At 42.0% G+C, this 25,879-nt stretch overlaps 1 protein-coding gene across 2 annotated transcripts in view; it reads left to right on the top strand.

Moving 5' to 3' along the window:
* The window catches only part of RNLS (renalase, FAD dependent amine oxidase), an 80,079-nt gene that overhangs the window by 32,234 nt on the left and 21,966 nt on the right, over positions 1-25,879 (top strand). The gene's annotated exons all lie outside the window — the stretch shown is intronic.

Genomic DNA, 25,879 nt, shown 5'->3' with positions numbered 1-25,879 from the left:
AGTCTGTATCAAATAATAATGTTCTATCTAACCTTCCTTCAATCCGATGGCTTCCTCCTTTCAATCATCTCCCGGAGTTCTTACAACACAAACGATAACATTTAAGACAAAAGGGTAGAGAAATGAAAGAAGCTTAGAAGAACCGTAAGTTATCTTTGTTTCTGTGAAGGTACAATCCATTTCGGCGCTTTGATGTGGGTGGTCCCGCAGATCACAGCTTTACGTTCTGCACAGCTGTACTTATCAGATGGCGTTTTCATAGGCACTGCTGCATTTTAATATGGCATACCATATCTAGTGCTCGCCACTAAACAATAAAGCACTTAGCTCTTTTGCTAGGTGAAACAGGATGATACCCCTCCCCAGCCCGGCTTTGTGTTGCTTTCATCTCTCCTTTGATCTTTTAGCACTGACAAAATTGCCACATAGATATACTGAGGCTGTATTCATCATTACAACTCGAAATATCCATTTTATTGCAGAGATTTGAGGCTTGTTGATGTCGATCGGTGCTCTGCTACGTTGTTGGTTCGAGCGATCTTACACCTTCGGCTATAATTTTAGGGGTTTTTTTTTATAGCCGTTTGGTAGATCGTTGAATTTTTATGTTTTGAATTATATTTTTTTTGCTTTAATACCTTTTATATATTATGAAGTTTGTACTTTATATCCTGTATACAGACACTACCTCTTGCTGATAACTTTCATGCACTTTATGAGTAAATAAGGAAGCTCTGATAAACTGAACACATTTTCCCTATATAGCTATAATTCTGAATCATTTTTGTAGTTTTAAGGCCCCAGCAAAAAGCGCCGTGCAGCACTTTATATAGAAAAGCAACACTCTGGATTTCCTACTTCAATTATACCTATTGACTATAATAGGTCTTTTGGGTTGTGGAGGAGAGAAAAGTCCTCCTTGCATAGATAGGGACTTGGAGCATTAAAAATAAAATCATCAAAAATGCTTTTAAAATATGTTTAACAGAAAAACTTAAAAATTGGCCATTGACACGCCAAAAGGTATATAGAGGTACAGTAGAAGAATATGGGACCTGAATGGAATCCATATTACAACTCTCTATAAAACAAAACCATAAGGCTGAGTTCAGACGGGGTTTTTTGGTCAGGATTTTTAGGAGGAATCTGTGTCAAAATTCTGACCAAAACAAGTCTCCCATTGAAATCAACATGCCCTTTCTTCAAGCTGGTTCCACGGCTGTTTCAGCTGAAGACACTCCCTCCCAAATAGGCCCATTCATTTGGGCCTAATCCAGAGCAGAGTGCTGCGACTGGCTACCATTTTTTAGATCTGGAATCTGAGGCGGCCTCCACATCAAATTCCGGACCGAAAAACCCTGTCTTAACCCGGTCTAAAGGTATGTTCACTTGGTAGAGAATGAAGAGGAAATTCCTCTTCATTTTTCACCGCCAGCATTTTTGCGTAGGCTAGCCGCGACTGGATGCCGAGGCAGTGCATCAGCAATCTGTTGCGGTATCCCGCTTCTGTTTAGGCCTGTATGAATGGGCCTGATCAGGAGGGAGTCTCAAGTCATGGACCCTGCGGGCCAAATCCGCGGCAAGATCGAGCTGGAGGCTTCTTTTTTCCGCATCTTGCTGCGATCTCTGCCTCCCATTGAAAAAAAATGGGAGGCGGATTCAGGAGGAATCTGCTCCGGATTTGGGGGGCAAATTCCTCCATGTGAACTGACCCTAAGGGCCCCTTCACACGGCATAAGCACTCGGCACATTCCGAGCCATACACGTGAGCGCTTCTAAACACTTCCCATTCACTTCAATGGGAGCGCTCGTAAAGCCGGCTTTACGCGCGCTCCCATTGAAGTGAATGGGAAGTGTTTAGAAGCGCTCACGTGTACGGCTCAAAATGAGCTGAGCGCTTACGCCGTGTGAAGGGGCCCTAATATAACCATGTGTATGAGCCCTATACGATGCTCGAGGGTAGTAGGTGCTCGGCTAATGCTTTTATTCCAGTATATAAAGCGTAACATGAGTGGAGATGGCTACAAACATTCTTTGCTCGTTTAAAAAAAATAGTCAAAAAATTTCTGTAGCTTCATGTTTTGCAGCCTGCTTTGCATCTACAAACTTTGCAGAAAATAAAGGCAGAATTCATGGCTGTAATCATATAGGCGTATTAAAAAAAACCAAAAAAAAACAGCATTGATTTCCATCTTCAAAGGCTTCTGTGTGTAACTAGCCCTAGGTTTGACACCAAAAATTCTCTCTGGTTCAGTACAGACAGTTTAAACAAAGTTGAAAGGAATCCGCGCTGGAGCTGATTAAAATAATTGCTAATTTAAACATGTAAGTGGAAGCCGAGATCAGTTACCGCTCCAGAAATTCTAACTTGTACATTTTAATGCTGCATTAAAAATACAAAAAAAATCCCCTAGCAGTAAAAGAAGGACACTGATTGTAATTACCAATGATGAAGAATTAATCTGGGACTGCGCAGTATATCACAAGCATGTGTCACATACCGAATCCGATGCCAAAAACTGATTGCTTCATCTAAGAAGTGCCCCCTAAAGCGATCAAGTGCGGATAGTGCTCAGAACGTTCAAATACTTCTTATTCCACCCAAGATTTTTTGTGTATATTTACAGGACCCCCTTATAGTACCAGGGCTCTGGAATCACTAAGCCTCCAAATATAACTCCTTTATAAATGACTTCTGTATTATAATTAGTCCTAACAAATTTATCATTGCAAGGCGGTACAATGTCATAAAATTTTTAAATTATTAGAATTTATTATATTATAATATATTAATAAAATATAATAATATATATATACAGTATATATATATATATATATATATATATATATATATATATATATATATACAGTCCTATGAAAAAGTTTGGGCACCCCTATTAATCTTAATCATTTTTAGTTCTAAATATTTTGGTGTTTGCAGCAGCCATTTCAGTTTGATATATCTAATAACTGATGGACACAGTAATATTTCAGGAGTGAAATGAGGTTTATTGTACTAACAGAAAATGTGCAACATGCATTAAACCAAAATTTGACCGGTGCAAAAGTATGGGCACCCTTATCATTTTATTGATTTGAATACTCCTAACTACTTTTTACTGACTTACTGAAGCACAAAATTTTTTTTGTAACCTCACTGAGCTTTGAACTTCATAGCCAGATCTATCCAATCATGAGAAAAGGTATTTAAGGTGGCCAATTGCAAGTTGTTCTCCTATTTGAATCTCCTCTGAAGAGTGGCATCATGGGCTACTTAAAACAACTCTCAAATGACCTGAAAACAAAGATTGTTCAACATAGTTGTTCAGGGGAAGGATACAAAAAGCTGTCTCAGAGATTTAACCTGTCAGTTTCCACTGTGAGGAACATAGTAAGGAAATGGAAGACCATGGGGACAGTTCTTGTTAAGCCCAGAAGTGGCAGGCCAAGAAAAATATCAGAAAGGCAGAGAAGAAGAATGGTGAGAACAGTCAAGGACAATCCACAATCCACCTCCAAAGAGCTGCAGCATCATCTTGCTGCAGATGGTGTCACTGTGCATCAGTCAGCAATACAGCACACTTTGCACAAGGAGAAGCTGTATGGTTGAGTGATGAGAAAGAAGCCGTTTCTGCAAGCACACCACAAACAGAGTCACCTGAGGTAAGCAAAAGCACATTTGGACAAGCCAGCTTCATTTTGGAAGAAGGTCCTGTGGACTGATGAAACAAAGATTGAGTTGTTTGGTCATACAAAAAGGTATTATGCATGGAGTCCCAAAAAAACAACATTCCAAGAAAAACACTTGCTACCCACTGTAATATTTGGTGGAGGTTCCATCATGCTTTGGGGCTGTGTGGCCAATGCCGGCACCGGGAATCTTGTTAAAGTTGAGGGTCGCATGGATTCCACTCAGTATCAGCAGATTCTTGAGAATAATGTTCAAGAATCAGTGACGAAGTTGAAGTTACGCCGGAGATGGATATGTCAGCAAGACAATGATCCAAAACACCGCTCCAAATCGACTCAGGCATTCATGCAGAGGAACAATTACAATGTTCTGGAATGGCCATCCCAGTCCCCAGACCTGAATATCATTGAACATCTGTGGGATGATTTGAAGCGGGCTGTCCATGCTCGGCCACCATCAAACTTAACTGAACTTGAATTGTTTTGTAAAGAGGAATGGTCCAAAATCCCTTCATCCAGGATCCAGGAACTGATTAAAAGCTACAGGAAGCGACTAGAGGCTGTTATCTTTGCAAAAGGAAGATCTACTAAATATTAATGTCACTTTTCTGTTGAGGTGCCCATACTTTTGCACTGGTCAAATTTTGGTTTATTGCATATTGTACATTTTCTGTTAGTACAATAAACCTCATTTCAATCCTGAAATATTACTGTGTCCATCAGTTATTAGATATATCAAACTGAAATGGCTGCTGCAAACACCAAAATATTTAGAACTAAAAATGATTAAGATTAATAGGGGTGCCCAAACTTTTTATATATACACTTGCTGCACTTGCAGGCTGATCTGCATATCCATAAAAAAGATAAATATCTCTGCACTGTTTCACTGTTGGCTTTGGGTTACAAAGGTATGTTTCCGCTCCTACTAAAGGCCATAACACAGCACTATTACTATGGTTTGGGATGCATTTTGTGAGTGAGACACTCCCTTTAACCGTACAGTATGCTTTAGTAAATTTCATTTGATACAATACTATTAAAATCTAAATTTCTCTTATACCATAACATATTGTATCCATAGGGGCCATGTATAAAACTATATATATACATACTGTATATATACAAGCTGTCCTGGACTGGCTTAGCACGGAGCGGTGGTTTGGGGAGGCCACTGGAGCAGCGCTGCTCCAGCAGCCTCCCCTCACGCTCAGGCAGAGCGCAGGCAGTCTCCGGGCCTGCTCTCTGCCGGCGAATGGCGCTAAGCCCCGCCCCCTTTCAAGGCGCCACGCCCCTCCACTAAGCCACGCCCCCGCTGCGCCCCCTCCTCCCGGCAGGGGGGGGGGGGCGGATTCTGTACTTCGCTCGGGCGGCAAAAGGAGCAGGTTCACCCCTGCTTACAGCCTAGCGTCATTGCTGGGGAGGGGGGGGGGTGATGAACACCCCCTGACAATGGCGTAACTAAAGCCCCCTACTTCATCCCTACAGTGAATTCTTGATAGTGATGGTTACGGGAACTAAAGAGTTTAATCCACATTAGTGTGGTTAGGGTAATCTGTGAGTCTCCTTGACTCATGGGCCAGATGGAAACTGCAATTTCAATACTGACCAGATGGAAGCTGCAATCTCAATATTGATGCCGCTGCTTATGGGCCCCCTAAGGCTCCTGGGCCCCGGTGCGACTGCACCCTCTGCACTCCCTCAAGTAACACCTGTGTCCCTGACAGTATTCTTCCATAGTCTTCAGGTGGCATTCCTTACAGCCCAGCGATGATCCTGCACTGTAATAGGGCTGTTGTTGGCCTTTGATTTCAGTGGCGAGACAAAGTGCTTTTTGTAGCTGAATCTGGCAAGTCAGACTCCGCCCCCAGTGCACTTGCAGGCTGATCTGCATATCCATAAAAAAGATAAATATCTCTGCACTGTTTCACTGTTGGCTTTGGGTTACAAAGGTATGTTTCCGCTCCTACTAAAGGCCATAACACAGCACTATTACTATGGTTTGGGATGCATTTTGTGAGTGAGACACTCCCTTTAACCGTACAGTATGCTTTAGTAAATTTCATTTGATACAATACTATTAAAATCTAAATTTCTCTTATACCATAACATATTGTATCCATAGGGGCCATGTATAAAACTATATATACACTCACCGGCCACTTTATTAGGTACACCTGTCCAACTGCTCGTTAACACTTAATTTCTAATCAGCCAATCACATGGCGGCAACTCAGTGCATTTAGGCATGTAGACATGGTCAAGACAATCTCCTGCAGTTCAAACCGAGCATCAGTATGGGGAAGAAAGGTGATTTGAGTGCCTTTGAACATGGCATGGTTGTTGGTGCCAGAAGGGCTGGTCTGAGTATTTCAGAAACTGCTGATCTACTGGGATTTTCACGCACAACCATCTCTAGGGTTTACAGAGAATGGTCCGAAAAAGAAAAAACATCCAGTGAGCGGCAGTTCTGTGGGCGGAAATGCGTTGTTGATGCCAGAGGTCAGAGGAGAATGGCCAGACTGGTTCGAGCTGATAGAAAGGCAACAGTGACTCAAATAGCCACCCGTTACAACCAAGGTAGCCAGAAGAGCATCTCTGAACGCACAGTACGTCAAACTTTGAGGCAGATGGACTACAGCAGCAGAAGACCACACCGGGTGCCACTCCTTTCAGCTAAGAACAGGAAACTGAGGCTACAATTTGCACAAGCTCGTCGAAATTGGACAATTGAAGATTGGAAAAACGTTGCCTGGTCTGATGAGTCTCGATTTCTGCTGCGACATTCGGATGGTAGGGTCAGAATTTGGCGTCAACAACATGAAAGCATGGATCCATCCTGCCTTGTATCAACGGTTCAGGCTGGTGGTGGTGGTGTCATGGTGTGGGGAATATTTTCTTGGCACTCTTTGGGCCCCTTGGTACCAATTGAGCATCGTTGCAACGCCAAAGCCTACCTGAGTATTGTTGCTGACCATGTCCATCCCTTTATGACCACAATGTACCCAACATCTGATGGCTACTTTCAGCAGGATAATGCGCCATGTCATAAAGCTGGAATCATCTCAGACTGGTTTCTTGAACATGACAATGAGTTCACTGTACTCCAATGGCCTCCGCAGTCACCAGATCTCAATCCAATAGAGCATCTTTGGGATGTGGTGGAACGGGAGATTCGCATCATGGATGTGCAGCCGACAAATCTGCGGCAACTGTGTGATGCCATCATGTCAATATGGACCAAAATCTCTGAGGAATGCTTCCAGCACCTTGTTGAATCTATGCCACGAAGAATTGAGGCAGTTCTGAAGGCAAAAGGGGGTCCAACCCGTTACTAGCATGGTGTACCTAATAAAGTGGCCGGTGAGTGTATACGTACATCAGAACAATATTGCCTATAGCTACAAATCCATAGTCAGATGTCCAGTAAGAGAATATACTGTATACTACGAAAAAGCCAATGATTTGTTCGGTATGACATAACCTAGTATGGTATGAGCATATCTGCAGAGTATTGTTGTGAGCATGGCGTAATATACCTCATTTAAAGGGGTATTCCCATCTTCACTTTTTATGACCTGTCTAGATAGCGGAAGTCCATTCACACAATTGATGATAGCCCAGAGATAGAAGCTTTATTACTGTATATACTTTGGTTCTGCTATAAATATTTAAGATGGTCGTACCCCTTTAAGCCTTCACATTTCTTTGTGTTATTTCAGTGTTTAGGACTTTACTTAGAATTTTAGAATAACTGTAAATATCCAGAAAGTGCTCAGAAGCCGAGTATATATTAGGACTATTGCTGAAGGTACATTAACATGTAATATGCTCTATAAAACTGTGTATACAATATAGGCCTCCAAAATGGCTTGTAAAGCAGTAAGTAATTATCTTTAACAATGTCATCCTGTCCTTGCCTTCTACTTCCATGAAATTGGCTATCTGGAAATGTTTAACAGCTCCGAACACAGCAAGGGATGCATAAAATGCTCCAGAGGTCTGCTTAATTCCGCGCTCCAGCATTGCACTCCGAGGACGCATTCGCACTACTTGTTGTATTTCCTTGTGTTGTACAGAAGTATAATTACAATGATAATAAATAGGCAGCCACTGACCGTAATGTGTCGGCTAATCTCCGCACCGCTAGCCCACCTTCTACATTTGGATAGGTTTTTTTGTTAACAGCATTGACTGTTTATTTGCGAATAATAATAACGCACAAAAAGCGATTTTTGGTGGTTAGCGGCACTAATAGACAATTATCTGACTTTAGACGGATGGAAATTAATATACTTTCGGGATGAAATGGCCACTGAGTAGTTTTTCTCAGTATGAATTTTTTGTAATTTTTTTTAAAAATTTTTACAGCTTCTGGTAAATTTAGAGTTAGAGATAGCATGTCGGTAACCGGCTGGTGTAACAAGGAATTCAGCTCTCATATTCCTATCACTGGTGGATTATACGTTTAACAACAGTGGAACTTATAGTAATGGGGACGTTTTCCCCCTGTTGAGTATTTAGCATGACCACATTTGGGCTGAGTATAGGCTTGCCCCTTGGTTGTATGGACGCATTTCAATTGAATGGGAGGGCCAAAGTACAACAGCTATCTCTGGCTCCCATTAAAGTGAATGGTAACACCAAGTACTAAGTGACATCTGCATTCAGCATTTGATTGTGTGACATTGGGGAACATCCTCCCCCCCCATTCTCAGTACCTGTGTAGGCCTCATCGGTCAGACCCCTACCAATCAGGTATTTATCCTCTATATTTTGTATAGAGAATACATATATTAACCCCTAGAAAGCTATATTCACAATATGCTGATTCTAGGCAGTTTTTTTTCCATAGTAGCACCAGGGTGGCATCCTTTTTGTTTTTTCACAGACCCATTCAATATTTGATTGGTCATTGAAAATGGAGCCATGTTTCCAATCCATCAAAACGTAGCACTTGCTCTATGTTAGTGTGCATAGAGCTTTAGGCTACATTTACCTGGGGGTAACATGGCCTAACTTATGTAAATGAGGCTTAACTTGTATATTTTTGGACTTTTCCCATCTCTCAGTTCAGTTAATGTTCCTATTCTTTCTAACATAATTGCTTATTGGATAGTGTGACCCTGCTAATAAAGTTAGAGCTGAACCATGTACCAAACAGACTTCTCTGTTCTTTTTGTCTTAACTACATGTGTAACTGCAGCTGCATCCCCCTCCTTCCCCGCATTCCTGTTTTCAATGTACTGTTTACATTAGATTGATCTTCTGGTTGCAGTTGTTGTAGTGGTCGCATTTTTCTAATATAAAATATTGAAAGTGTTATACAGTCACATATACTGCTAGTGTATGCAAAAATATAAGTATGTTTCAATTTGTATTTCAGTGGGTTTTCTGGGCTAAAGATATTGATGACTTCTTATCGAGAAAGATGATGGTCTTACACAATTTGACACATGGCACATCCACAGATCAGCTGTTTAGTGCCAAAACATAAACAGTGAACAGAACTGAGCAGGCGGCTCCATGCTCAGGCTGGGTTACTGCAGATTAATTCCCATTCACGTCAATGGGATCTGAGCTGCAGTGACTCAGCCTGACTACAACACAAAATACAGAGTTACCGTTTTCCTGCTTTGTAGGTTGTGTATGTATGGTGTATGTATGGTGTTGACTTGGTCTTCCATGTCGTGCTCATTATGGTCTCCAAAGATAGCCAATCAAACCCAGAGGGTCACAGCACTCCGTTAAAACATTTGCCCTTGTTTGATACCTAGATCCCCAAAGAACAAACATCTCACATGTGAGAAGTTTTCTAAAATGAGCGGTACAGTACCTTTAACATTCTATTAGTTTACCAAAACTATCACCTTGGAGAAGGGTTTATACAGAATACACGTCTACGCCAACTGGAGTTCATCCGACTCTCATGTCCCAGACCTGAAGTTAATAAAACATGGGAAGCAAAATCCTACTTTTTCAGCTGTTGTTCTGCCATGGAAATAGAGCTAGAAAAATGTTATAGTTGTTTAGCCAAATAATGTAGACGTTAAGAGGTAGACTAATCCAGGAGCTAATTGGACTTCAGTGAACTGGCAAGTGGATAGAAGACGTACTTGAGTGTAGTTAGAGGTAGCAGATTTGTTGCAGACATTTTTGTCCCATTTATGTGAATGGAACTTGCTAAAATTCATGTGCTTGTCTCTTAAACTGTCCCATTAAGATGTATGGAGCTAATTTGCAGTCTCAGATTTTGTTTAGAACCTGACCCATGTGAATATACCCTTATACACATAAGTCAGTGAGTGATGGCTTCAAACTTCGGAACATATTAGTTACTTGGCTCCAGGGTTTCCTGAGCCCTAAGGAAAAAATAAAAAGCTTAATATTAAGGGGGATTTTTAAATTCTGGCCTATCCTTAGGGCAAGCCATGAATATATAATTGGTGGGGGGCTGACAGGCAAGCTCCCCGTAGATCAGCTGTATGGGTCCATTTCTAACTCTCATACTATACACAGCTCAGACGACTTCAAAGCAGTTGGCTCTGTGCCCCCGCAGCTCAGCCCCCATTGACTTCAATAAGAGCTGCAGTATCAACATCTGGCCACTATACAGGCTTTGGGTGTCAGAAGTGGACCCATATTGCTGATCTTTGCAAGGTCTTCCTGTTACCCCTCACCTATTATATATTTATGTCCTATCCTAAAGAAACAACACTCTTAAATCTGATTTATATAACAACCCATTATATATAACAACCCCCTATATTATCCCTGTTGGTCTGTACAGTTCAACATCAGTAACACATTCCCTGATCAATCTAATTCTATACTAAGCATTCTTGAATGAGAAGTCTAAGTTCCAGCCAGTATTCCCCTAAATATGAGCAGGAAGACAGCATGGTGTAATACAGTGGGTGTAAACCCATTGTGTCACTGGGGTGCTTTGACTTTGGGCTACTCCTGAGGGCATTGTCTAATAGGTCCCCTCGTTTGCACTCTGAAACCCCTGTATGGGGGACGGGACTTTGCTGCGGAGAACCGTACTAGTGACAGCTGACCTAAGCAGGTCAAGAGACGCCATTGCATAGCACTGAATGGAACAGGCAGAGATGTGGTCAGGGGACAGGATAAGGTCAGGGCAGGCAGAGCTTGCATGTAATATAATCCAGACAAAGGTCACTGCAGGCAGTACAAAGTAATGCAGGTTCAGAATCATTTAACAGGCTAAGATCAAACAGCAGACACAGTTACAGGAAGACCTTGGGAGGAAACTAGCAAGCTATGAACCAAAATTGCTCAGGCATCTTCCTGTGGAGAAAAGTGCCTTAAATAGCCCGGCCCCGAGGTGCAGGAGATTGTATGGGAGCAGACTGCAAGGTTAAGTCTCGTACACACCTTTGTTTTTAACTTAAGGCCCCAGACACAATCTGGGAGATCCTGACCATATATTGGCCACATTTCCCATTCCCAACCCGGACCCAGTCACAAAGACTGGGACTCCTTGCATCATAGTGATCTATGAAGCTACGAGTCCCTGCCTCACTATGACTCCACTGTATATTGCTATATATAGTATGAAACTGTAAATCTGTAGAATCTTCTCAGAACCAGATTCGGGCAGGAAAATTCTGCCATCATGATACGCAATACTGACTCATTCAAGTCTATGGAGCAGTGCCCATGCCCATGTCCAAAAAATTTTTCATTCAAAACTTTGCCCATTGAAGCCTATGGGATCAAACATTTTTCCAAAAATTTTGATCTGTTATAAATGGATGGAAAATAGAGAAAAATTGATGTTAAAAATAGATGCTGTGATCCGTTATATTTATGTATGGAAACCTGAAGTGGATGTTTGCATGAAGTCTTAAGGTCAGTGCACCTTACAGCCAAGGACTGCACCCGTGGCCAGGAAGAAAATGTTGGGATGGGCCAATATTTCCAGGATATCCAAACAGAAATCTGCTAGTATGAGCATCGTAAATTGTGCAATCCAACAAAAGCCACATTGTCTAGAGGTCAAGGTTTTCTCGCTATGATACAAAATGAACTGTTCTGATGTAATAAGTTGCCATGGAAATTTCTAGATATCACATGCCCATTCCACTACGTAACATAAACACATGAAAGTCACTTGCAGTTTATTAAGGATGAAATATAATTATCTAATGTAGAGAAGTAGGAAGAGTTCCTGTGCACAGAGCGCAACCTTCCCCGTGTACAAGAGGGCGTTTGTTTGGAGGTATTAGGTGTTATATTTAGGAATGTTTTTAGGAATACGTAGTGCAAACAGGGCCACCAAATATCTTGATGAATGTGTAACTAATTTTCCATGTCCAGACATGACCAGTGCTGAAGGAATGATTACGGTAATCCAGGAACCTTGAGCGCTGTTGTAATGCCGTCTCCAAATTATACCGCACTTTCATATATTTAGCAATATGTATAGACTGTGGTTACTGTATGTCTTCCATTGTGTATGTAGTCACCTAGATGAAATGTTATAAGTCAGTTTCACAAAATTGTACAATACAAAATGATAATATAAAGTATCCTTAGAAAAAGAAAAAGTGGAGTCTGCACCATCAACACATGAACAATCCTATGGATTCCATTATAAGCCAATGGAATACAATATCGGACTGGAGTGCATAGGGTCCACCAGTGGAATTAATTCTGGGGCCCCACCTTACAGATACATTTCTGAATATTATTTTCCTTCCTTTTTCAGTAGTAGCTCACTACCAAGCCCTTGCCTTAGACTAGGGGCCCCTTAGATCTGTGAGCAAGCTAATTGGTGATGGTGGTCCAGGAGGGAGGATTGGGGTCAACCTGCCTCACTATTAAAATGTCACCTTTAGATAGGGTAGTTTGTTGAATATTCTACTCTGTTTTATTATATGAGAGCCTAGGTTGTCTGAGACACTGTACCCAGCCTATCTGTATGTTCTACTGTAAGTGTACTGCACTATTGCAGGGGCTGGGGGCTAGGGGCTCACCATGAATTTGCTCCCTTGTGAGCCTGATGGAATATTTCAGGGCTAGGGATGAGTGGACTAGTTAGCCTTGTTGATTAGGGATGAGTGAGTCAGTTAGAACTGGAGTAGATCTGAATTTTCCAAAAGTTTTGGAGTTCACCACTCACAAAACACTAATATTTTCTGGGGTCTCTTCAGATTCCAGAGTACAATAAATGAAGGCCCAGGAGAGGTAAGTAAACATAACAGGGCTACACATTTCACCTTGCATCAACTCTCCTGTGCATCTGGTAGTTCCTCGGTTCTGATTGGTCCTCTGCAGTCACGTGGGGTGTGCTGATGTCATGACACTATGACCACAGGGAATGTGATGTCAGTCAGAGGCCTGAAGAAAACAGTGGGACCACTGAATGCAGCAAATGTATCCAAAAGATGTGAAACAAGGGAGAAGATATCTCTTTGCTATATTTACTCCCGTACCCAGGGCCTACTCTCACTTTACTGTCTGGTCTATATACAGTACAGGGCAGTGAAGCTGCATTATTATCTGTCTGCCTTCTGCTCTATTCTCTGTGTGTCAGCTGCTGAGAACATCTGATCGGTGTAGGTGCTGGGAGTTAGACTGCTTTAGAAAAAGTCATAACTATATATAGCTTGGAAAACCCCTTTAAATACAAAAGGGAACATAGCACATCCTATTTAAAGGGATCTTATCAGGCAAATTTGGGAACGTAACGGGTGTGTTATTTTCGATGCTCTGTTCATGAAGCCTTAAAGGGATTCTACCATTAAACTACTTTTTTTTCTAATGAACACATCGCAATAGCCTTAAGAAAGGCTATTCGTCTCCTACCTTTAGACGTGGTCTCCGCCACGCCGTTCCGTAGAAATACCGGTTTTAAACGGTATGCAAATGAGCTCTCTGCAGCAATGAGGGCGGGCCCCAGCGCTGAAACACCGATGAGCGTGTCCCCATTGCTGCCCAGAGCTCTTTCCTGCGCCGCCCCCTTCTTCTGCAGCAACTCCGCCTCCTCTGGCTTCTCTTGCTCTTGTAGTTCGATACAGGAGCATAGAGAGGCCACCCCAAAATGGTCGCCGGCCAGCTCCTGTATTGAACTGCAAGAGCGGCTACCCCGAAATGGCCGCCGGCCAGCTCCTGTATTAGATTGCAATTGCGGCTACCCCAAAATGGCTGCTGGACATTTTGGGGTGGCCTCTCTATGCTCCTGTATTGAACTACAAGAGCAAGAGAAGCCAGAAGAGACGGAGTTGCTGCAGAAGAAGGAAGCAGCGCAGGAAAGAGCTCTCGGGCAGCAATGGGGATGCGCTCATCAGCGTTTCAGCGCTGGGGCCCGCCCTCATTGCTGCGGAGAGCTCATTTGCATACCGGTTAAAACTGGTATTTCTACGGAATGGAACAGCGGGGACCACGTCTAAAGGTAGGAGACGACCAGCCTTTCTTAAGGCTATTCCGACGTGGTAATTAGAAAAAAAAAGTAGTTTAATGGTAGAATCCCTTTAAGTCTTTTTTTTTTTTTTTTTTTCTTTTTTTTTTTTATATACCCTTCCCTGGGTCAGACAGGCATACTATAGGCATATTTGAGAACCTAAACCACCAGTCTATAAGGACATATTGGTTATTTAGTTCCCCAAATTTATCTTCCTTGGTAAAGAAGAATAATGGTGTCCCCATAACACTTGGCACATTGCGGTCTGGCATGAGCCCCATCAGTCTTCTGTAGCTACAAGCTCGAGGATGGGTCACATTCATCAAACAGTTCCCTCATTACCAAACCTATGTAACATGGCTACAGCTTTCCCAGATATGATGAACATTTTATCAAGGCTAGAAGGCAGAAACAATCTGTTTTTATTTTTAACATTATATCCCATAGAGGCTATTGGACCAAGTCCAGTTCCGATGATGTGGATTGGAAATTTCATGTATAAAGCCATCGTTCAGCTGCATAAACATGACTTATTTTCATGTACCATAATAATTTATTACTGTGCTTTACATCAGTTGTGAAACATTAAGACTTTCCTATTGACTTGATTGAGTCTAATTTCATGACTATTCTGCAAGGCTAAAGCAAAGTTCACACACTGCAGTTTAGTCATGGCTTATCCTTCCAAAGGAAAGGAGGAAAGTTTTAGCCTTCTCCCCTTACAATCCGTTCCAGCTTATTCATTAAGAAAAAATTATAATTAAAGCATTGACTGCCATTAACACCGCTTCCCAAAATAGAGAATTAATTCATTAGAAAAGTCATCTATTCAATCTTTTTTCATGTGGGCATTGGCCGAAAGTCTCCTATTTATACAGACGGTCAGCAAATCCGCAGATTGGTGGCAAATAGGAAGAGATCTGTCAATCAATCTGAACCATGGGAGGAGCCAAAGGGAAGCCATTCAGAAGGCGGTTCATCCTGTGCCCAACTCTGCACTGTCAAGCCGATGTACTGTAGGTTTTGTAAATGAGACGTATTACAACATCTTGAAAATTGTGGTGTCCGCAGGGAACATGCGGAGAGGAAAGTAGTTCTCAATCTACTTTCCTTTCCACATGATTCGTATGGAGATCTCGTGCTTGCAAATGTGTTTGGCAGTCCATTCGGGGGGTCCTCTTTGGACTCCCCAAACAGACTACCAAATCAGATGTGAACCAATCCTAAGACTGTCTGGAAAAATTAATTGAGGCTGGAGCCCCACGTTGTGAAAATGCCTGGATAAGATTCTGGATAATCCCATCCACACAATGCAGAAAAAAATCTGCAGTAGAAAAGCTGCATTTTCAAAAACTCTGTAGTTTTCCATATAGGCATAAAAGGGGCAGGATATGGGTATGGGACATGGGTAGGTAAAAGCTAGATTGGAAGTTATCCATCTACAGTGGCAAGAACATCTGCGTTCCAAAGATTCATCTGCACTATTGGTATAAATGATTGACTAAGTTCAGAGGGACATATGGGCGACTCCGAGGACTGGGGAGAGGTCTAACCTGACACCTTCAAGATCAACACTTAGACATTGACAGCTGATACATCTATTCAGTATTTTTTCTGTATCTACCTTTATGAAATCAATGAATTTCCAGTTTTTATAAGAAAGCGCCAGTCCTGATCTAACCCACATATTACATTGGGATAAGAATTAGGAGCTTCATTATTATTATTTTATACAAGGAGAACCTGAGAACAGTGAATGGCTATCTTTATTTAGTCCTATAGAAAGAAAATACAGCAGATAATGGTTCCTCCATTGGGACACAACATAGTAAGGGCTAGTTCACACGGGGCAAGGAGGCGGAAAATCCACCTCCATACAATGGTGGTCTATGGAGACCACTAGCGTTCTTTTTTCCGCTAGCAGCAAAGAAGAAGCTAGCTGCCCTTTCTGCAGGCGGATTTCGCGGCTCGCTGCGCTGCGGCTTCCACCTGGCGGCAGCGACCTCCGGAGTTGGCTCATTCATTTGAGCCGACTCTGGAAGGGGAAGCCATGACCGTGACTGTTGTGGCAGGCGGGTTTTGACCCAAGAGTGACGTGGCTCCTCGCGTCACTCTTGGTGCCAAAATCCGCCCTCCGTGTGAACGAGCCCTAAAAGGGAATTTGTCTCACCATTAAGGATAGATAGATAGATAGATAGATAGATAGAGACTTTGCCTGTGGTACCAACCTTATGCCTTAGACTGGTATATGACATTTGCCATTCCTGTACTAGTTTTACGTAAGCCCCATTATGTTTCCAGCTTGGTGAAGCACTGAATTCTCCGCCATTTAATGTTAACTATGAGAAAGGGTTCTGCAGCGGGTAAGTTCGGAGAGTATAGCAGAACACTGATGGAGGAATACAGTATATTTCGCCTCTCATACTAGCCGCACATATTGGATACATTGACTTGAGTAAGACTTGCTACCAAGCAGGGACTTTTCTCATAACCTTTGATACCACCTACGCAAGCAGAGCAACTGCAAGACATTCTGCTGCTTGAAATAACCACAGCACAGGCAGACAGCCAGCTTTGTTTTAGGGGAAAACTACATTAAAATAAATAAGATTTTCAAGTCTCGGGACATTCAACCTTTAACCCCTTATGTTCTGGTGTGCAAAATTGCAAGCAAGATATTTCTAACAAAGGCTCAAAGTTGTTGCGGCCGGGAGTAAATGAGTGTTTATTATCGTCCTACGACTGAAAAAGTGTCTAAAACTCGAAACTTTATTTTTATATGCAGTGCAGTTTTGGCTGGGACCCATTAGAAGGTGCACGGTTTATTTTGTAGCGAGAGAATTGTGCCTTTTTATTAAGGGTAAAGACCGAGAGAGTCCTGTGGGGCCTGTTTTTTTTCTGGAAATAAGCAATACATGTGGAGAATATTATTTTTGCAGACAGGCCATTTCACTACATAGTTATTCAATATGGCGAATGACCGGAATCAAGTCACTTTCTGTAATGTGAATTCCACAACTGAAAATTCCCACAAATGGACATTGCGAGTCAATGGGATCTTTTTGGGGAAAAAAAAATGTTAAATTCAGGACATGCTGCAAATTTCACCCACAATAATTTTCTGTAGGGAAAAATCCACATCAAGATCTGAATGATTATCTTACAGAATTTAGTAAAGGGATCTTATTATTTAAACTGATTTTTTTTCTGCTTATCACGTAGGAATAGCCTTAAAAAAGGCTATTTGTCTCCTACCTTTAGATGTCTTCTCTGCACCGCCGTTCCATAGAAATCCTGGTTTTTGCCGGTATGCAAATGAGTTCTTTTGCAGCACTGTGGGTGGGTCCAATGCTGCGAGAGAACTCTCCAGCGCCGCCTCCATCTTCTTCAGGAACAGCCTCTTCATGCGCACTCATCCCCATACCTCCACGCCTGTTTGGGTCAAGACCCAGAGGGACGCTCTAAGCCTCTTCATCCGTTGTCTTTCGGTGCTGGGGGTCAAAATTCTAGGCCTAGGGCAAAGCCCACTGTGCATACAATGCTGTGTAAGCGGCCAATTTCTAGTGGCGGGCGAGCATGTGCAGTCGGCTTTGCCCGAGGCCTGGAAGTTTGAAGCCAACCCCCGGAAGAAGACGTGAAGAAGACCTGTTCCTGAAGAAGATGGAGGCGGTGCTGGAGAGTTCTCTCGCAGCATTGGACCCACCCACAGTGCTGCGAAAGAACTCATTTGCATACCGGCAAAAACCAGGATTTCTACGGAACAGCAGTTCGGAGAAGACCTCTAAAGGTAGGAGACGAATAGCCTTTCTTAAGGTTATTCCTACGTGATAAGCAGAAAAAATTCAGTTTAATAAGATCCCTTTAAATACAAATTTTGATGTAGATCTTGAGATTGACTTAGGGTACAGTAAAGAAATTGTATGTTTCTGATTATATACATGGGTATGTCTATGGATCCCATTTCACCCGACAGAGGTGAAATGGGATCCCTAAATACACCCATGTATATACCGCTCTACAGTCTGAGTCTTTCTATGATAATAATAATAAAAAAATTTATTTATATAGCGCCAACATATTCCGCAGCGCTGTACAATTTGTAGGGTTCAAATACAGACAGAAAGATACATTACAAAGAAAGTCATTTCACACAATGGGACTGAGGGCCCTGCTCGCAAGAGCTTACAATCTATGATCCTGACTCCTTCACAAATTCTGCATTTCATTTGGGGTTTCTGTCCTCGAACCCGCTTAAAAAATGAGAGAAAAGTCCTACAAGCGTTTTGGGTGCAAATCAGGTGGAAATCTGAAAAACCCCAATATAGTCTAGGGGGTCTGCAGGTAACTGCTATTTTGTAAGCAGATTAGGTTTTCGTTAGTGGGGTCCTCAAGCGGATCCCACAAACGGAAACCCAAATGCAGGTGTGAACCTAGTGATAGCAGTAAAGGGTCTCTAAAAAGCTAGTGATTGAATTCCTATGAAAGTAACAAACTATACATCTTATAAATGATGCAATGTTATTAATTATGCCATATAATATATAATTTTATTTTGACGCTAGAGTCGGCAACATTTTTCTAATTCTGCCAAATTTGCTTCCGACTCTGACTCTGCAACCCCGAATCCACAGCCCTGGTCAAAATAGTGTCATTTTGGCCTCCAACAAATTGATATATGTTGTCATATCTTTATAAATTGCATAGGAAAGCCCAGATCACCGAGTGGGCCATTGCATGTAAAGCATGGTGTACTTACTTTGTAATATTAGTGATGCCACATTGCGCTCCTATATAGTAATATATGACAGAGCATTACATTAGGGGCGGTTCACACTTGCACCCGGTGTCCGGTTTCTGCATTCATCTTCAGCCCCGGCTAAACTGGACAGGGTACGGAAACCCAGCGGTCTGTTTTAAAACCCATTCACTTGAATAGGTTTGTAAAGGTGTCCGCCGGTGGACTGTACGCGGGGAAAGCGTTTTTTAGCAACACAAAGTCCTGCATGTCCAACTTTGTGTCCGGCTAAAGAAACCTGTTTCCCTACGATATAAAATCCAATTTTGTCCTCCTAAAAGATGTGTGTAGAAGGCTGTATGGTGGCACACAGAGTCTTATAAGGCTCCATATGGTGAAGATATTTTTCGCTCTAAGCCATGTTTCCACAATACAGACTGGGATGGAATATCTCACAGTTCTTCTTGCATGAAATTGGAAGCATATGGAAGTACAGTAGTGTCCCATAGGCGTGCACAATACTGGAGTTCCCATAGACCCTTCCACTTCTATCTATCTATATATAAGGTAAACTTACTTCTATTAAGTCCTTGCCTAGGAGGGAAATCGTTTTGCACCCTCACAGTTTGGACTGGGAAATGTTCCTTGGGGTTATATAATTGTACTTGGACAACATGGCGACCTCCGCAGATCTTAATCTCAGCCAATGTACATTATATTACCTGTACATAAAAACCTCTTAACATACAGATTCGGTGATTTTACTAAATAATACTTAAAAAAGATTATTAAAGAAAACGGTAACAGAGAAGGATTCGCTCTGGATATGCCACATTATTAAACCGTAAAGTAATAGTGGAAATGTGGGATCTATGTACCAAGTAATATTACAATTTGCAGACTGACATGAACCACACACTGAAATAACCTGGAACTGTGTCTGAAATGAATATCTTTCAGATGGATTTTTTTTTTTAGAACATTTTGTGTTAAAGAAAATCTGTTCAGGTCTTTAGCAGCCCATCAACTTTCCTTAATAACCAAGAATCTATAGACTTTACTAAGAACATAATCCCTGCCCTTACCGTCTGGCATTATGTATAGCGGTTGGGCCATAGGAAAGCATGTAACTATTTATACATCCTTGTAACCACTAAAAACAGTCTGTGATCCCAGCGCCTACTTCGCTGAATGAGGTGTTATTCTCATCTTCATGAAATGCAGCCCACTAGACCGAATAACAAAGACAACCAACATGTTAGAAAATAATGAAGTGCAGATATTTTTGTCTTGCATATGATTTCCTTTCAATGTGTTACTTTTATATCTGGAATGAATAATGCTGTCTTTCTTATCAGAATCACACCATATTTCACAAACCTATCATAGTGCGAAAACTTTGTTCAGCTGTAAAATTTGGGCTTAATGCGCATTGTACAGAGGATGGACTGTGAGGAAATTTACCTTTGGTGTTATAATAGGATTATCCATAGTGCTTATGTCATTGTGGCCACTGGATCCATGGTATGGCAGCAGTTATTTTCTTACATTTCCAGCTGTGGTACACTTATAATAGCCATATATTGGGGCCGGCATAAGGTGTGTATGACCTGTGCATCTCCTACGATTACTGATCCCAATTCCCTCTGTACCCAGTGCTTTTATCTTGAATTCAGACATGGTACTTGAACCTGTTGAAATTCACCTTCTTTCATATGTTATTGACTCGGGAGAATTATTACCAAAGCTATATGGCAGTGTTTTGGGGTTTTTTTTACACCGTATTATTGTTGGGGACTATATGGTACATGCCAACAGAAGGCACTGCTCAGTGCACATCATATGTAGATCAGTAGTAGAGATGAGCGAGTAGTACTCGATTGACTAGATATTTGATCGAATACTACGGTATTCAAAATACTCGTACTCGATCAAGTACCACTCGCTATTCGAATGGAAAAGTTCGATGCAGAACCAGCATTGATTGGCCGAATGCTATACAGTCGGCCAATCAACACTGGTTTTCTCCTACCTTTAGAAGTCTTCTCCGTGCAGCGTCCCCGCGGCATCTTCCGGCTCTGAATTCACTCTGCCAGGCATCGGTCCTGGGCAGAGCCGACTGCGCATGCCCGCTTGTAGTGCAGGCACGCGCAATCGGCTCTGCCCAGGACCGATGCCTGGCAGAGTGAATTCAGAGCCGGAAGACGCCGCGGGGACGCTGCACGGAGAAGACTGCACGGAGGATCCAGCCTGACCCTCACTCGTGGACTTGGTAAGTATAATTTGATCGAACGTTGCCTACCCCTGAAACGAGCATTCCCCCCCCCCCCATAGACTATAATAGGATTCGATTCGAGTAGTCGAATATTTAGGGGCTACTCGAAACAAATATTGAATCTCGAACATTTTACTGTTCGTTCATCTCTAATCAGTAGATATATTCTGATCCTTTGTTTCCTATTATATTGGCAGGACATGTTCATATAGGTATCAACGGATGACCAGCTTTTCAAGAACATGATACTGAAATACTATCATAAGTCTATACCAGAGGTAGGGAACCTTGGCTCTCCAGCTGCTTTGGATCTACAACTCCCAACATGCTCCATTCATTTCCATGGAGTTCCAAGAACAGCAGAGCAAGTATGCATGCTGGGAGTTGTAGTGTTACAACAGCTGGAGAGCCGTACGTTCCCTACCGCTGGTCTATACTATATAGGATCCTGTGTAATGAACCAGTTATTCTGTTGTAAGCTGAAGCTTGTCAAGGGTTTTGTTAGAATGTCACAATAATTTAATAAACATGGAGTCCTTGGAGCTAACGTAAGGGTGGACAAATGACCACAATAATGGGCACATGCCATCTATAATGCACAGGTAACAGTACCAGACAGTCCTCTTATTAATAGAGCACCAGCCATGTTGCCCATACAATAAATATAGCTTGTGGCCATATACAATTCTACTCTGCTCTGGTGATAACAGCCCATGTGAAGGGTTTATAAGAGAAGAAAAGTGGGAATTGGCCGGAACAGTCAATAACTTACTGCTTGTCCAGACTAAGGTTTTGTGGCAGGGAGTCTATATGGGCATGCCTCAAAGGTTTTAAAGGGAGTCTTGTCACCAGACCCCAGCATATCAACTCAGCTCCCCAGCTAGATAGGTTAGAGTTATTGGAATCAAGTTGTGTTCTCTACTTGTGAATCGCTGACTCCATTGCCAAGATATCATCACTTTGTAATTGAAATCTGTGGAGCCACAAGGGCAGTGCTATTTACCCAGTTTATTTGCAGATTGACAAAAAAAGGTGCAACAGAGTTACCAAAACACTATGTGATTCAGGTGACCATAGCCTATCCTTCTGCTGGGTTTGGTTGATATGCCGGGGTCTGGTGACACACTCCCTTTAAGAAAAAGGTCCAGATGAATGTTATGTTTTCTAACTAATCCACTTCGAGCAATCTTGTTAGCCAGAACTTGCTACCAAAAAGCTTTTTAGTGCAAGGAGTCTGAACTGTCAAACTCGCGGACTGAGTGTTGGGAAAACTGAAACATAACATGAAATCCAACTATTGTATCGCTTCTGTGAGTTTAAGGACTTTTTTCTTGCAAAGTATTCCCAGACATATGTTTTCCCACGGAAGGCATATGGAAGTTCAGAGTATGTCCTGTTATAAGGTTAGGGATAGGATCAAATCCCATGGGGCTCTAGGTCAGACCAAATTCAAGACATGAAATACAGTATATGGTGTATACAGCAAAGGCAATGATCGTAGATACAGAATCAATATAATATCATCCTAGATGCTCTCTCTGTTTCTAATAAACTGGTAGTGGTGAAACTGATAAAAGTGCCAATTATACCTTAAAGGGGGCCTGCCAGACTACGAAACCAATAAGCGATGGCGATAGGGATCTAAAATACACACACAAAATAATTTTAGCCTTACATAGTATAAGTGTATACATAAAATATCTGATAGATCCCCTTTAAAGGGGTATGCAACAAAAAATATTTGTCCTTTTATATCCAGAGTATATAGTAATAGTTGACCCTTGGGGGTGTAACAACTAGGACCTCCCATTTGTGAATTCAGCCTGAGTGCAGCTGCCTAATGAATGTCGGAGTGCCCCCTTACTGGAAGGGCCACATCTGTTCTCTGATTCACTTTATTGGGGGGAATGGAGATCGTCGAAGTACAACATGGGCACACGCCTACATTCAGTTGATGGCTACAGTCCGGCTGAATTCACAACAAGGGTAAAGCAACCCCATTCTTAGGATCGGTTGGGGTCTCATCGAGCAGACCCCCATTGATCGGTTATTTATCCTCCATCTTGGGACTAGAGGGTCAGTATTTTTTTTGTGGCATAACCACTTTAAATCTCGTTGCCTGAAAAGTCTGATTTATTCTAGAACCTTTTCTGGATGCGGCCCAAATAAACTCTTGATTCACAGCAACAACCAATCCAAAAACCCTATTGCGGGCGAACTACTGCTTTTGTTAGCCAGAAAGTGTTGGCTCCATTATAATATTTTTCTTTTATTCTCTCGCACATGTTTTTCATAATGCTACCGAATGATTGATTGTACTTTGTGTGTGGGAAAAGAGAGACAAATCCACCACTTATAGGGTATAAAGAATAACACCCACCACAAAATTCTCCCTTTCATAGTATTTGCTAGATCATTTGAATATATTTTCTTCCCTGAGGCAGCTTTTCTTAGTCATTGCTTTTAGACACATTATGTGTTTTCATCCCATAGCAAAGGTACAGAGATTTAATGTATTATGTCTTCCCACCATGGCTCCACAGGTCGCTGGTCAGTAGGACCACAGAACTTATATGGGAACCCACAGAGCTCAGGGCATCACAAAGGCGCCCAATAAATTACCCTGTGCAGAATAGAGATTGGAAGCAATTGTGGCTTTATGACTTATTAATAGCACAACAGATATCAGATGGGTTGATTTCAGTACAGCACGATCTTTCCTCGGAAGAGTTGGATGGTGATAAAGACGTTTTTGAGAAGTGGGTTATTTGCCTTGAGACGTCGCTATCTTTCGCAGTTGGCAGTTCTTAAGGTGTGCGTAGCATTAACGTAACGCTTTGTTTTCATTCTTCATCTGCTGTTTGTTTGCATGTTCTCTGTTTGGATGAGGGCAAGGACAGAACAACCTGGAATCCATTATGGGAATGTTCACAACAGCACACCATGTATCAGCAAGCGTGCTGATCTTGTGGGAGGCAGTGACGTGTCCATTGGCTTGATCATGGTGGCGAGGACAGCATGTGACATGGCAGAGTCATTATGTCAGGCCGTTATTGGAGGCACGATCTGAACTATACAATTATATAGTGTCAGGACTTTTTCTCATTTGGAAATATTAACCCCTTAAGAACTGGCCTTCAAGACCATTCTTATTTTTTTTGCCAACAAAGCTGTGTTAGGTGACTATTGCCAAGCCTCTGACAGCCATTTAAACCCACTGGCACCCTACAGACATGTCACTAGATACCAATGTTTTAATATTGACTGCAGCATCAAAAGAGTTAAGCAGTTGGATCCTGTAAACCAACCCTACAAACTCTACTGCTGTGTCTGAACATGTGTGATGAGTGGAAGCCCTGACAGCACTGTCCCGGAGAAGACTCCTATTCAGGTTATTAAGAGGGTTACGCCACTAACAATATTTATTCTCTATCCATAGGATAAAGGATAAATTGTTGAGACCCCTATAATCCTGAGACTGGTGGTTGTTTAACTTTTGTTGTGAGAACAGCTGTGGGAAAAACAGCCAAACCCCTGGGGGATGCGGAAACCCCATTCACTTCAAAGAGAGTGTCAGAGATAGTCGAGTTTTGAACTTGGACTGGACCCAGACGCACACCCATTTACATCAATGGAAGTGCTGGGGATAGCCAAAGTCTAAAAAGTTGGCCGATACCGGCCAACTCTCTTTGGTTACCTAGTAGTCATCTCAAGGCTCTCCACATTGGCTGTGCTTTTAATGTAGCCTTTATCTCATATTAGTACAAATCCTAATTCTACTTTTATATGAACCTAAAAGACCTATGTTCATTGTGTGAGATACCATAAAGTATTATGGTAGAGAACATGTAATCCTTGGAAACTTTCACCAAATGTAAAAATACAATTCAAAATGGAGGATCAGTTGGAGTTGAAGGGCTCCTCACCATTAGACTGTGTATGTTTAATAGGCTTTTATTGAGTTTTACCCAATGTAAGTAGAAGGATACGGCATAATTAACCGAAAAAATACAAGTCCAAAACATCTCATACAACAGGGATGTAGCAGGAACATTGGCATCAACATACATTAAGGATATATCCTAGATAATCTCATCTTCATATGGCCTTCTTGTTGGAAGGAAAGTGGTCTGCTCAACCTTCAGAATGTAAAGAAATGAAAGGGAGGTGAAATAGGAAAGAAATAAGAGAATATGGGCAATGGTTAGCAAGGAAGGAAACAAGTTTGAAAGGGAAATGGAGAAAAATGGGAGACCCAAGGAGTACCCCATTCAATTCCCTGAAAGGGGATACAAGGCCACCAGACATGGTACAACTTCTCTGTCCAGGGAGCCCTCAGCCACTAGCTCCTCCATGCGTTGAATCTGTTTAACTTCTTGAATCCAGTAATAGAGGATACTCACCTTGGCGACAGTGTGGAAACTCTTTTCAAAGGGGTTGTCCTTTTGTAAATGCTATGATTTCAGCAGCTGACCATAGCTATTGACTGTCACTACTGGATGAAGGATATTGTTACTTTGCACCCATTTAAGCCTAGTCATTGTTACTATCAGTGGGTGTTCTCCTGCTGCTCCATCATCTTCTCACTCTTAAGATGTGGTTGGGGTCTTTGCTTGTCTCTGGATCTTAGTGTTCTTGCCTTGTTCATGTTGGGGTCAGAATTTCAAATTAGGATTTCTGTTAGGGATATCCTTATGGGCCGTGAGGATTGGGGCGGGGGGGTCTGCTGTAGGGTCAACATTTAAGGCAT

Source organism: Leptodactylus fuscus, chromosome 10 (genome assembly GCF_031893055.1).
Source record: "Leptodactylus fuscus isolate aLepFus1 chromosome 10, aLepFus1.hap2, whole genome shotgun sequence".
In the NCBI taxonomy this organism is placed as follows: domain Eukaryota; kingdom Metazoa; phylum Chordata; class Amphibia; order Anura; family Leptodactylidae; genus Leptodactylus; species Leptodactylus fuscus.
Note: the sequence above shows the minus strand (reverse complement) of the source record. Positions and strands in the feature narration are given on the sequence as shown.